Source organism: Drosophila novamexicana, unplaced genomic scaffold (genome assembly GCF_003285875.2).
Source record: "Drosophila novamexicana strain 15010-1031.04,08,12 unplaced genomic scaffold, DnovRS2.1 tig00000137-arrow-arrow-pilon, whole genome shotgun sequence".
In the NCBI taxonomy this organism is placed as follows: domain Eukaryota; kingdom Metazoa; phylum Arthropoda; class Insecta; order Diptera; family Drosophilidae; genus Drosophila; species Drosophila novamexicana.
Window position 1 is genome coordinate 1282564 of NW_020824777.1, and position 13388 is coordinate 1295951.

Here is a 13388-nt window from a genome sequence, read left to right on the forward strand (position 1 = left end):
AGCAACATTTTGTGGGTTCGACACACAGCTGCTTATAAATCAATCGTGTGCGGCCAGCTGTCAGGCCCGGGCCAGAGCAAAAGGTGTTTCAACAAAATGCAAATGCGTATCCACAGGACAACATCAACAACAACAGCAACACACAAAATCAGCTGAGTTGCTGTGCCGTGGGCGCTATTACTCACCTTTGTCTGCCAGCTAGCTGCCGCTCCGCTACCTCATGCATAGCTAATGGCCCCCAAGTAGCAACAATTTTCTTGCCAAATGGTTGCCTCAGGGGGGTAGAAGGTGCTTGGGGTTATGGCCGAAAACACTTTGTATGACGACTTGCTCTCAAGCATTTAAATTGAAAGTTTTTGCGTTCGAAGTTTATATGTTCTTGGGTAAATGCATATCTCAAAGTGGAACCTTCTTCTTACATCTACGGATTATCAAGTTTACATTGTTTCGCAGCGCTAGCAACTTGTTGCCAAGCATCCGCAACATGTTGCCAAGCGTATGCCAGCAACTACGCCCACACACAGTTCTCTCTCGCTCTCTCTCTCTTTCTCTCTCTATTTTCTCACTGTAGCTCTCCTGGCCAAGTCCTGGCCATGGTGAGTTCTGACCCCGGACCTAAAAATGGGGCCGCTGATTACGAAATTGTTGAAGTTAAGCAGCAGCGACCTGAAGTTTGTGCTCATATTATATTCATATCTGTATATTTTAACCACATTCTATTTTGGTTTGTTACCGATCGTAAATTCTGGCTAAATGGAAATTGAAAGTCATGCCAGCAGCTGGCATCGCTAGGCCTGCAGACTCTAGAAAAACGGAAACGGAAATGCATTGCAAGTGCCAAACGAGCTTGTTGCCTTTAATTCGCTTTGTTTTGTGTAAAGATTTATGTGCAAAACTTTAAAATTTAAAATGTTTTTTCGCCAACTGCAGCGACACGAGCAAAGTTTTGCATTAAAGATTGTATCAAGTTTACTTAACCTTGGGTTAAATTTTAACCAAGTTTTTATGCGTTTTTCAAAGTTGCAAGCTGCAATTTCTATTCGTTAAATGTTGCTCTTTTCCCAATTATGGGGTTCAATATACGTGATGCATCAAGAATGGCGATAAACATAAGCTGCTGAGTTTGAAGAGATTATAGTCAAGTCAAGTTTTCTGCGGAATGAAAAATGTTGGCTACAAAAATGTATTTCTTAGAAAATATGCTTCACATATGCCAACAGCTTAGCAGCTTTTTGGAGAAAAATGCTTTTCCTTCCCGAATTTATAGTTGGTTGAAAATTCACTTCCAAAGAATTTCCAAAGAGCACATCACATTTTTCTTGGCAAATGCTGGAAAAACTCTGACAAATTGATTAGAGCTATTTTTAACAGGCTGAAGAGTTGACATACGCCCAATTTGGTGGAAAATTTCATGAACATTCTCTAGTTCATTTTTGCCTTAAATTTTTCGCAGAAAACTTGATTTATATAATTATAAAATCTACGCTAATTGATGCCTTCTATTCTTTGAAGCAGCCCAGACAAGATATTTCCAGTTAGAGCTTGGGGTATCTAATAAATTCTGCGGCTATAGCTAACAGCACACACACAGTCACAGTATTATCATAAAGGAAGTTCATTCATTCAATCCAAGCTAACAAATAAATAAAAAACCAAATGTTATCATTTGGGTTCGATGTTAAATGCGTCTCGTGGGTATCTTTACAATTTTATTTATGTGCCACTTGTTGTGGATGGGACTTTGTATGTATACATAAAAGCGTGGAAAGCGGCATAAATAGGCAACAAAATAAATAGTGGCACTTTAAGAGCCAATAACATTAAAGCCATGGCCAATAGCAATAAATAGCAAGGGCGAGGAAAAGTTGTCAGCAGCTTGGGCGCCGGCGTTGACAATGGCCAAATTGTTTTTGGCATAACTTAGGCAGCTGAACCGATAATCACATTTGATGCTGATATCAGCAGTCGAATGCTGTTTGTTGGTCCACAATAGCTGCTGATGATGCACTTGCTGCAAATCAATGCATAATGCAGCAGCAGATGCAGCTGCTGCAATGTAGTTTGCCAAAAAATCAGCAGGCAATCGCATATAATTCAAATTTGAATGCAGCCTGCAACTGAAACTGCGTTTGGGCTACGAGCTGCAGCACTTGACTACAAATTGAATTGTCAAACACAATTGCACTAGCTGCAGTTCGGCACAAAGGCAGCAACTGCAGCAGCAGCATCACAGCTGACATCTCTAATTGTGCGCTCAAGTGTGCGCTAACAAAATTAAATCAAAGGGTCTATGCAGGCGAAAAACATCCCACAGAATGGCTTAGAACGAGGAGCCAGGAGCTGGCCAATTCTTTTGGGCTGCAAAAAAAAAAAATTGTACATTGCTTTTGGCTGAATTATTGCAGTACATAGGCAACAGAAATGGGCATTCAGTGCAGACAAAATGGCACTCAAACACAAATCAAACGAGCAGTACGACTAACCGATACCCTGTAGCTGAACGATGGCAAGCAGGTCGACAAGGACGAGAGTGTACTTAAATACACAGAGGGAATTAGTGCTGCTTCCTAATTACATTCTGCATTGTTGCAGAACTATACTTTTAAATAGAACAAGGGTTCGTGTTTAAGATGTGATATTTGTACATATTTGTTTTAATATTTCGATTCGACTGTTCTCTATTTGGCTTAAGGTTCGGTTTAAGGTTTTCAACATTGGTTTTTATACCCTATCAACAATATATAAAAGAAAGATGCACGATGTAAATATATATACTCTTGTCTAATCGTGTCAGATTGTAAAATTGTATTGTAAAATTCTAGGCACCCGACTCTAGAGCCGAGCTTATGATTAATTACACTTTAAAGAGCGTATTGTGCAGTCAGCAACACCCGCTTACAAGGTTCTTACTGTTTTTTTTTTTAACTTGCCTTAGAATTTGAAAGACAACGGCACGCTTCTGTGACGTCAGAGGACACCTGTTTTGTGGTGTTCTGAAAGGGGGGAAAACTTGTTCCGATTTTGTTGGCCATTGTTAAGGTTTTACTTGTTTTAGGTACTGGGAAAATTTGTGAGATTTTATGCAATCGAGAGTGAAGAGTAGAGAATTAAATACACACAATCCATTCATAATGTCAAGCGGTCATCTGAGGTTTTTGTTCGTTAGGGATAATATAAAAACCGCTCGTAGATAGCTCGAGCAGCCTTCAAATGCTCTGTGTAAGCAATAGTCCAAGAACCTATGTCCTATTTTCTTAAATATGCTGGTATTCCTGGTAATCAATCAATCTAAAATCGGGACAAAAACTTTTGGTTACCTGCCTCAATGATGGAATAAATTGTTTAGGGGCTCTGCAAATAATATCTGTACAGCAAATACAATTGTAAATATTTATTACTTATTTTGTATAGAGTGTAGCTAGGAATTTTCAATTTTTGAGTAAAATATGAGATGCCTTTCGACCGATAAGATCCCTATAAGTGAAATCAAGTTTGCAATCCCAATATTTCACACTTTTCCAACTGGGAAAATAGATGATCAATAGATGACATGCTAAAAACAGCCATAATCATTTAATCTAATGCACAATAACACACTTTTATGGACCTTTTTACAAGCTGCAGGGTATCACAAAAGAAGCAAGCACAACTGTTATGTCTGCCAAATCAATATGGCAGCACTTACAGCATCCCCAACTCCCCTCAACCTCTGATCAATTGTAGAATTTGGTAGCAATTGCCAAGGCAATTTCGTTCGGTAGAAACTTGGCTAAATTGTCAGCTTATGAAAAGTGTTTTTTCTTTGCAAATAAACAAATTTCAGTCGTTTGAAAAGGCTGCAATACAACTGCTTGAGCCAGGTCTTAACAGGTGAATGGACTAAACACATACGCACATAGACTTACACTCTTGCACACACACACACCCGCACACACCCAATTGCTTATTTACGAGCTGGTCACATGAAAAATTGCCCTAAAATTGAATTGCAATAAGGCAAAGCAATTAATTTAGCTTGAGGCAGCCGCAGCAATTACATTGATATACGAGTATATCAGGGGGAGTATAGAATGGGGTTATGCACTCTATATGGTATAGTGTAATGTCAATTTGTTTGATGATGCGCACTGCAGCTACATAAATGCTGGCTGTGCGGTGCGGGCCATTACGTGTTACGAACTCTGGCGAACGCGGCGTATACGTAATGCCAGCAGAGCCAAATGTCATGAAATTTCATTACGGTTCGAGTGCAGCAACAGCAGAAGTCAACAAAATGTTGAACACTGAGTTAAACTGCCGGCTAAACCAATTACATTTGCACGCCATTGACGAACAGCAACAATAATGTCAGCAGCAGCAACAGCAGCCGCAACAACAGAGACAGCAACAATATTGCGTCAATGTCGAAAGGAAACGGAAGCCACAGCAGCAACAGCGCTTGAAAAATGTCCACATTGAGGAAATGACGTTGAAAAACTGTACAAAAAAAATGAACACACACACACAACATAAAAATAAGAGAGTCTTCGAGCAACAGCAACAACTTGTAATGAGCTGCAACTGAGAAGTTGAAAGTGATTTATTCAATGCCATGCAAGCCCAAATAAACAAGTCCCCAACATGAAAACTAGATGACAAAACTAAGTACAAAGTGCCGCGCATTCAATACCCTTTCTGACTAAACCCAACCTTGCAGTTTCTAGTACTTGGAGCTTACATAATTCCTGAAAAAGTAAAATAATATATTAATATTATCAATTCATCGGCCCCATGGGGGCTATATGTTATAGTAATGAGATATGGGTAAAAAATGCAAAGAATAAAGTAAAATTCGTTAAAAAATTTCATCAAATTAATCAAACTCGTATCAAGGTCGTTGATACAGTAATAACTTAGTTGACATAAAAAAGCATTTGGATGTACTGCATGTTTAGTTGGACAATATTTGAAGTCCCTCTTCCCTACTTATTCTGGAAAAACAATTTAACTTCCCCAAAAGACATTTTTTTCAAAGAACGAAACTCGGATAAAATATGAACTATCTCTTAGTAGAGATTAAGCCAATTTCATTACATAGTTTTTTTAACATCGACATATTTATTGAGCTGGCATTAGCTGAGGAAAATAACATTTTTTACCCATTTATGTCCGCTTAAGAGAGCATTAAGAGAGAGAGAGAGAGAGAGAGAGCATTCCATGTGTTACACATTTGATGACAAACTGATAATATCCATTGCAAAGGGTATAATACTTTAGAGCCGGAGTGCTTCCCAAATGATTGACCCAAACAAAGCCCAATGCCCGCTTGTCAAAAACTCATTTATTATTTAAATATTAACAGCAAAAATAAAAAAAGTTATGGCAAAAGAAAAAGAAGAAGCGCTGACAGGCGGCTGCTCATTTTTAAAAAACTTTTCCTTTTTTTCGGGGCGCCGCTGTCAACTTGAATGTTTCATAAAGGACGTGCCAAGGTGGCAAAGCCGTGGACACTTGACGCAATTCCCTTGCATTGTGTGTGTTAAATTACAATTGGCACAGAAAAAGAGGCACAAAAAACTGAAAAGTTTTTTGAATTCCTGTCAAAATTATTGCTAAGAACTTGAACAAATAAGTATCCGACGAAAGTGAGAATAAATTATGTTTTGCGGGAAAAATTTTTTTTTTTTGTGAAGTGCCTGAAAATCGTGTTGAGCTTGATTATATGCGGAACAATATTAATAGATCTGTAGATGTTGAATTCTCAAGGGTTCAGAATTTCAAATTAATTGACTTCGAGAAGTTTTTGTTCGAGATTGTATACACTTGCAGCGCATAAAATTGAATAATATGCTATATACTTTTTACGGTTTTTACTTTGTGAAAGTATTGTTAACAGAACTAAAAATTTGATTCATTTTGGTTTTCATTTAAGCTTAGGGATTTTTGAATTTTTTTTAAATACTTTTCTTTTTAATAATGATAATTAAATGATACAAATTAAAGACTAGACTTGCCGGTTATTAACAGTTGCATGTTGACAGCTACTGTTATCAGAGGGACAGTAACAGAGTGAAGTTAACAGAACTGATAAATGTAAAAATATAATTATTTAAAAAAAGGATATAAGAAAATGATTATTTAGAGAAAGTAACATAAATTGTAGCTGCTGCTTACAGTTTGACGGTAACAGGGTAAAGTTAACAGAACTAAGAAATGTTAAAAAATAAGTATTTAATTAAAGTAATACAGATTGTAAGAGTGTGCCAGTAACAGAGTGAAATTAACAGATTAACAGAGAATTTTAGTAAAGAATTATTTTATGAAATTAATACATAATTACAGAAAATCAAGCCCGAAACGGTTTAGTAGAATTACGGTTTTGAATAGAAAACAAATTAGGGCAAGCAGAAAACACAATTTTGGGTGCAAACCAAAAGTGCTTTACGTGCCAAAAAAAAATGGCTGTGCACTCCAGAATTTATGCCACGACATTTGCAGTGCCTTATCTTTGTCACAATACGCCCGTATGGCCCCGCAGCTAAAAAATATATCTTAACATTTGTGTTTTTTGTGCATAAATAATTGTTTATGAGCACGTACAGTGTTGGGTGGGAGACAAACAATGGCAAGCACATGCATAAGCGAAGTCAAGTGGAAGTGAAGTTGGCAGGAGGCACTGTTAGCTGGTAACTGGGTGAGGCGGCGACATGGCATGACTGTCTTGCGTGACCAAAGTGCAAGAGGTGATAAATAACACAGCAAAATGTAGACATCACAGACCGAAGAACGAACCCCCCGAACCCAGGCGCGAACGTATCTCGTTGCTGGAGCATGTTTTAGCAATTTTGCAGGCAAACCAAACAAAGTTGATGCCACTTTCAAGTTAGTGTCGTGCAGTTTATAAAGTTGCAACAACATAGTATTTATGAGCCAGTTGCCAAGGCTACAAAGCATTTAGTTCGTTTTAACACTTCACTTGCTTATCACTGGCTAAAGATGCGCAATGCAATTTTCTGCTCGACAATCCACATGACCTTCTTCACATGGCAATCCATCGCTGACCCAGGACTCGCGACCGTGCTGCAACCACAACAGCCAACATGGAGATATCTATCTTTCTTCCTCTTCTGTTCTCCTTTTTCGCATGTCGCACCACTCATCTCTTTTAGCTAAGCCACCTGCACTGGGGGGCATGTCCTTGTCTTTGTTTTGCTGGCATTGTGCAATGAGGGCTAAAAATATGCATTAGTGTAAATATGTAGATGCTTCAAAGCAGCGACAACAAAGCACTTGTATGAATGAGCTGGTTGAGTGTGCTCGACTAGCAGTTACCCTGCCAGTTATTAGGTTTTAAGTCTAAGAGAGCTGTCAAGTTGACTCTCAGCTGAACTATGCCACTTCTAGGGAAGTGACTTTGGCTGAGGCATGCAGAATTTTTAATACAAAACTCACTGCATTACAAAGTTCTGATCAAAGCAGCGGCACTTTCACGACTTAGCCAGGCTTGCAGATACCCATTTGTGCCTTCTCTGTCAAGCTTATAGGGTATTAGGCATACAAATGCAGCTAAAGATATAGATACACAAACCTCATATATAGTATGCTATTTACAGTTACAGCAAACACAATTCATAAGCAAATTACATGTAAATACGACAACATAATACTCACATGAATTGTCCTTTGTCCTTTGCTCTTTACCTTGGTTCGTGCATTCCATATGTTTACCAAAGTACCACTTAACTGGGCTAACGATGTACTCAGACATTACTAAGGCGCAATAAATATGCTCTCTCACTCCCTCTCTCTCCCTTTCTCACTCTCCGTGCCATCTTTCTATAAGCACTCTCATTAAACCATATTTGACAAGTTAATTGAGGACCTAACACAGGTTGAAGTTGTCAGGGCCAACAAAATATTCTCAACACATGAATGATTAATGCATTTCGATTTTATAAACATTTGCCGTGTGCATTATGTGTGTGTGTGTGTGTGTGTGTGCCTGGGTGTGTGAGCACTATATGGTTGATAACGCTGCTCTATGCAATTAAATGTTCTACTTATATCATTAAATTATAATCAAATGTATTATACACTTTTAATTAAAACAATTTCAATTGTAACTTTGTTTGCTTATGGCCTTAAAAATTGCTGTAATCTATTTTTTGAAGGCCAAACCAACCTTATGTATGTTATATGTTTTGTGCCCTGACAAATTGCTCTTTTGGTTTGGAGTCTTTAATGTTATTTTGTTGTGGTTAGAACTCGTTTAAATATTTAAATTACAAATATTTTACCGGCGAGTTGGACTTAAACACCGGTTGTCCATCAGCTTGAGTCAGCTTCAGCACATGCCACACTATTATTGCCGCTACTGTTTCCGGTTTAGAAAATTGTTTGAAAGTCAGGACAGAAAATACTCCTTCTCTTTATTAATGCATCCAATATGGTATTTTTTTAATTTTCAAATAATATGTGTTTAAAAAAAATGTTATAGGGTAGCTTCTAGTCTATCCCACATATTGCTTACTTTTTTCCATTCTTGCTTGCACAGTATGAGCTGTCATTAATGTAATTGTTACCCACAAAAATGTTTGCAGCTTCCGAGCTAAAAATATGTGAGTCAATAGCAATTTCTACATGAAATGATTTCGATTCGGTTACATAAAATATGCAAGACTTTAATTCTAAATCAAATATGCAAATACAAATTTTACAGCAGCAAAAATGTTGTCAAAAATTTAACATAATCTAATTGGAAAAGATATGTTGAGAAGCAAGTGCTTTGCAGATTCAATAAAAATTTGTTAATTGTCAGGTAAAAAATTCCCAGAATTTGGTCTATAAGTAACATAATGTGCATTACGCTTATTACAACTGAGTGTCAAGGCAGGAAAAATGCCGTGGAAATGCTGTGCGGTAAAACGCAAGCATACGAAAAACTTTTTAACAAAGATTTTCTCATGGTTGCGGCAAATCTCTTTTGCGCACATCCAACAAACAAACAAACAAGCAAAAACCAAAACAACTAAAAGCAGCAACAAAATTCCACATAATCCACAAACAGGCAGCGTGGAAAGGCATCATGCATATAAGGCGGGGGCAAACACAGAGCTCGAGGATGCCTTGTTCCGGGCTGCGCCCAAGAGAACTGGGGCAGCTGATGCCTCGTCCTGTCCGGGCATAAATTATGTATCTTTGTGCATTGGGTGTGGATTGAGTGTGGGCAGTTCGCACTAAGCTCTTAATTGGCGATTGAAAGCGAGCCAGAAGCAAAAACTTTGACTGTGGCTTAAAATAGAAAATGAAATTCGCTCGCGGTCTGAATTGAATAATGACTCCTCAGCCTCGTTACTCGACATGGCTGCGATTTGATTAGTCAGAAAACGTATTTAATCTCCATAAGAAACAAAACAATTTATGAGAATACACTTAAATCTGTTTCATACCCTGTACAGATTGAAAATGCGTGAGAAGGGTATTAAGAAGTGACAGGCAGAAACATATACATATATAATTTATTTTGTTAATTTCCTTTTACGATAATGTACCTTACTCCATTGTTAAATGATCTGGGTTTTTTTTTTGCGATTCGCCTCAAATTGTACTAAATTCTGTTTGTCTCTGCAACCCTTTATGTGCTCTCTCGCTGTCTATATCATTTTCCCCGTCTTTTTCTCTCTCTCTCTCCATTTTTTTTTGTCTGTAAACCTATATGTACTGTCTTTGGCTACCTCTCTCTCTCTCTCTCTCTCTCTCTCTCTCTCTCTCTCTCTCTCTCTCTCTCTCTTTGTATCTCCCTATCTCTCCCTCCCTCCCTCTCTCTCTCTCTCTCTCTCTATCTCTCTTTATCTCCCTCTCTCTCCCTCCCCCTCTCTCTCTCTCTCTTTCTCTCTTCTAACAGACTTTATCATAATATGCTCTCCCTCTTGTTTAGCTTTTATTCTCTTTCCTTTTCTCTCTTTTTTACTCTGTATTTTCTCTCTTTCTTTATTACACTCATTTCCATTCACTTTCTCTTTTAAATCACTTGTTATCTCGCTATTTACAATAGAATATGCTCTCTCATTCCACTTTTACATTTAAATTTCTTATGCTTTTTCATGCGATTTTCATTAAATAATAACAACACCGTCGAGTTGGGACGTTTTGTTCAGAGGGTGTTTAATATGCGGCGATCAGCACATAAGTGAAGCTTTTGATAGTGCCATTATTTATTTTGGATTTTTTTTCCGTTTGAGCTGTCTCGATTTATGTGCGTATAAGAGCACAGACAACACCGCACATATAACTCTCGGCAAATAGCGCGTAATTTTATTATTTGTCTATTAAAATATATAAACAAAGTATAATTATTTATGCCGCAATGTGCTTGAATTAAAAATTAAATGCGCACGACGTTCGCACAACGCATAAGTATAAATAAATAAATTGTTAATAAACATCAGACTGTCAATATTTATATTAAGTACATATCCATCAGTTTTATGTTGTTGCCGCGCCACTGGGCTTTCGATTACTCATACGCCCCGTGTGGGTGTGCGTAGGTGTGTTTACTTGTGTGTGTATGTTTGCCATCGATGCTGATGACTTCATGCGGCATTTGCTGTGTGTTTTGTATGCCATTTACTTATTGAATGCATCTAAAGGACAAAAGGAAGGATCTTCGACCTCAGGAGGTATATATGTATTCATAATCCGTACATAGCCATGTCCATTATTGAAAACGCCTCGTTCTTGGAAATTCTATAAGCAAAAGTCTGAAAATATATTTTATGTACATTTTAAACCTTTACCGTATAGATTTCGATTTCTCCTTTGTCATTGTCTTAATATCGATAAATATATATTTTGGTTTGGTTTTTCAAGTATAACTCGAATATTGTAAGACAAAAAATTCTCGTATAATATACACATATTATGCGATTTGGTATTCACGCCCCATTGGCTGCCATAATAGGATACTAAAGGGTATCTCCGAGTCGTTCACTCTGGCCCAGTGCGGGTGTGCTTTTGTTCGTGCTTTAATGCACATATAAAATATAATAACGCCAGCTATTAGCCAACTTGACGACGCATATAAATAGGCTAGCGGATGGGCGTGGCAAATGCGCCTAACTGTTATTATGCACACTCGCACACTCTCGAGCACATTTTCTGTGTGTACTTTTTGTCGTTAGCGCTGTTTTTGCCTCCATTCTTGTAATTTTCCGTCGCAGGGCGAAAAAACAATTTAGCAAAATGCGTGTGAAAATGGCGGCCCATTGGCTGCAATGTGGATTGCTGGATTGTGGGTGTGATTGGCAGCAGGTTGTTGGGGCTACGCTTTAAGCACGGTTGATTGCACCTTTCGTTTGAAACCCCGGTGCACAGAGCTAATTATTGCCACACACGTGAGTTGACAATGCGGACCGACTGCGCTATCGATTGACAATCGCTGTGTGACTGTGGGCGTGCATATGTCCCCTTTCATCCTGGTCCTGGTGTGTTATCATTGAGCGCATTCGAAACTTAACTCTGCGCTCAACAACAGCTGCAACATACGCCCCTTTGCACACACGTGCACACTCACACGCAAATAGAAAGGTGTAGCATGTGTGCCAGTTGTAGCATTAACTATTGTTCACCAACTGCATTTTGTGAGGGGCTGTGACTGACTACACTGAAAAAAATGGGGCCCGTCAAAAGAAGTAAATCGATGGAACTCAACATAAATAGCGAACGCCTTTCTATGTGATTTTCATGACCTCATGTAATTATATTTATTTATATTCCCTAGATATCATAATTCAACTAGAATCAACTTCTCCGCCTATTTGCTAAAACTTCTTATTTTCGAGTTGTTAATCTCATTTAAACAAATCTATTTCTTACAGTGTAGTATTACCTACACACGGGACAACCGCTGTTTACATATCCAGAGCGCCAAGTTGAGTGCGCTGGTTGCTCACAGCGGTATTCATCATACGCACCGTTAGCCCATCCTTCTTCACATGTTGCATATTGTACTGAATTTTTTATTGAAATTCGTGCTACAAGTGAATGTCAATGAAGCGCTGTGCGTGTGTGTGTGTGTATGTGTGTGTGTGTATCTTTCATTGAAAATTCCCTAGACAATTTGCTTGGCCATTTGTTGTTGTGACTGGGCGACAAGTTTTATTGCTGGTTCTTTTTTTTTTTATTACTTTCCCTGCACAACTCATCAGCTCCCATTGGCAATCGCTTGCAAATTGTAAAAGTTTTCAAATGAAAATTTCAATTATTATGCAGCGCTTGGTTTAAAGTTTCTGCCGACAAACACGACTAAAAATTGCCAAACGCAATTTGCAATTTTGTGGCTTGTTTATGGCATGCCGCATAAATATAATATTTTTTTTAATGATATAATCTTAAATTTTTGGCGAGGCAAATGCTGCAACTCGAACGTTTGCTTAAGCGCATATTACGCATACGTCGACTCGCCTGCCTGCATAGCGCCAAGCTTACCGCTGCGTGGCATGTGGCATGGCATATACGGCGACATGGGGGTCTGGATAAAAATAAATGCAATATTTACACGTGGCTTGTGATAAGCTGCAAATTGGCGGGTAACGCGCTCAAAACCAACCTAAAACCATGCCACATTCATTTTAAATGCAGTAAATTTACAGATTGTTAGCTGCCTGCCGCATGCACAAGCTGCTCGCAGCCTTTTTGATACCCTGTAAGTTGACAACCCCTGTTAAGTGAGGAAATTTACTTTGAATCGTCATACGAAAGCCATTTATTATTTACCGATTTAAATCGGCTTTCCTATAAGTGCAGAGAATGATGGCAAGATAGTAAATCTAACATTAACTGTATCATTTAGCAGTAAGATGAACTGTTTTATACTTTTCTCAATCAGGTTTTTTAAAGAGAGAAAAGAAAACAACAAAAATTGACCCGATATAAAATGTCTGACGAGTTTTGACAGCTGAATTAATTCATAAGAACATGTATAACCTTAATAGCAAGCTATAGAATTATTTTCAGGCTAAAGTAGCTTTTAAATTTTCAAGAAAAGTGTTTAAATTGACCTGAGGTCTTCGCCAGGCAGATGAAATAAATTTTAGAACATGTAAAGCTTAAAAGCAAGATTTAGATTTATCTTCAGGCTAAAATAGCTTTTAAATTTATAAAAAATATGTTTAAATCGATCTGAGGACTTCGCCAGGCAAATAAAGTAAAGTAAAATAATTAATAAGACATTTAACAACAGCCCGAACTAGCTGGTAACTTTACAAGCAACATACTCAAACTGTCCAGCAGTTACTGTAATCTGGTTACAGGAAAGCTGACAGTCGAGTCAGCGCATATTTCACCTGCTTTTATTTTGTGTTAAGTCACTGTTCTCACATATTTTGCTAGCTTCATTTTTAAGCAGCCCT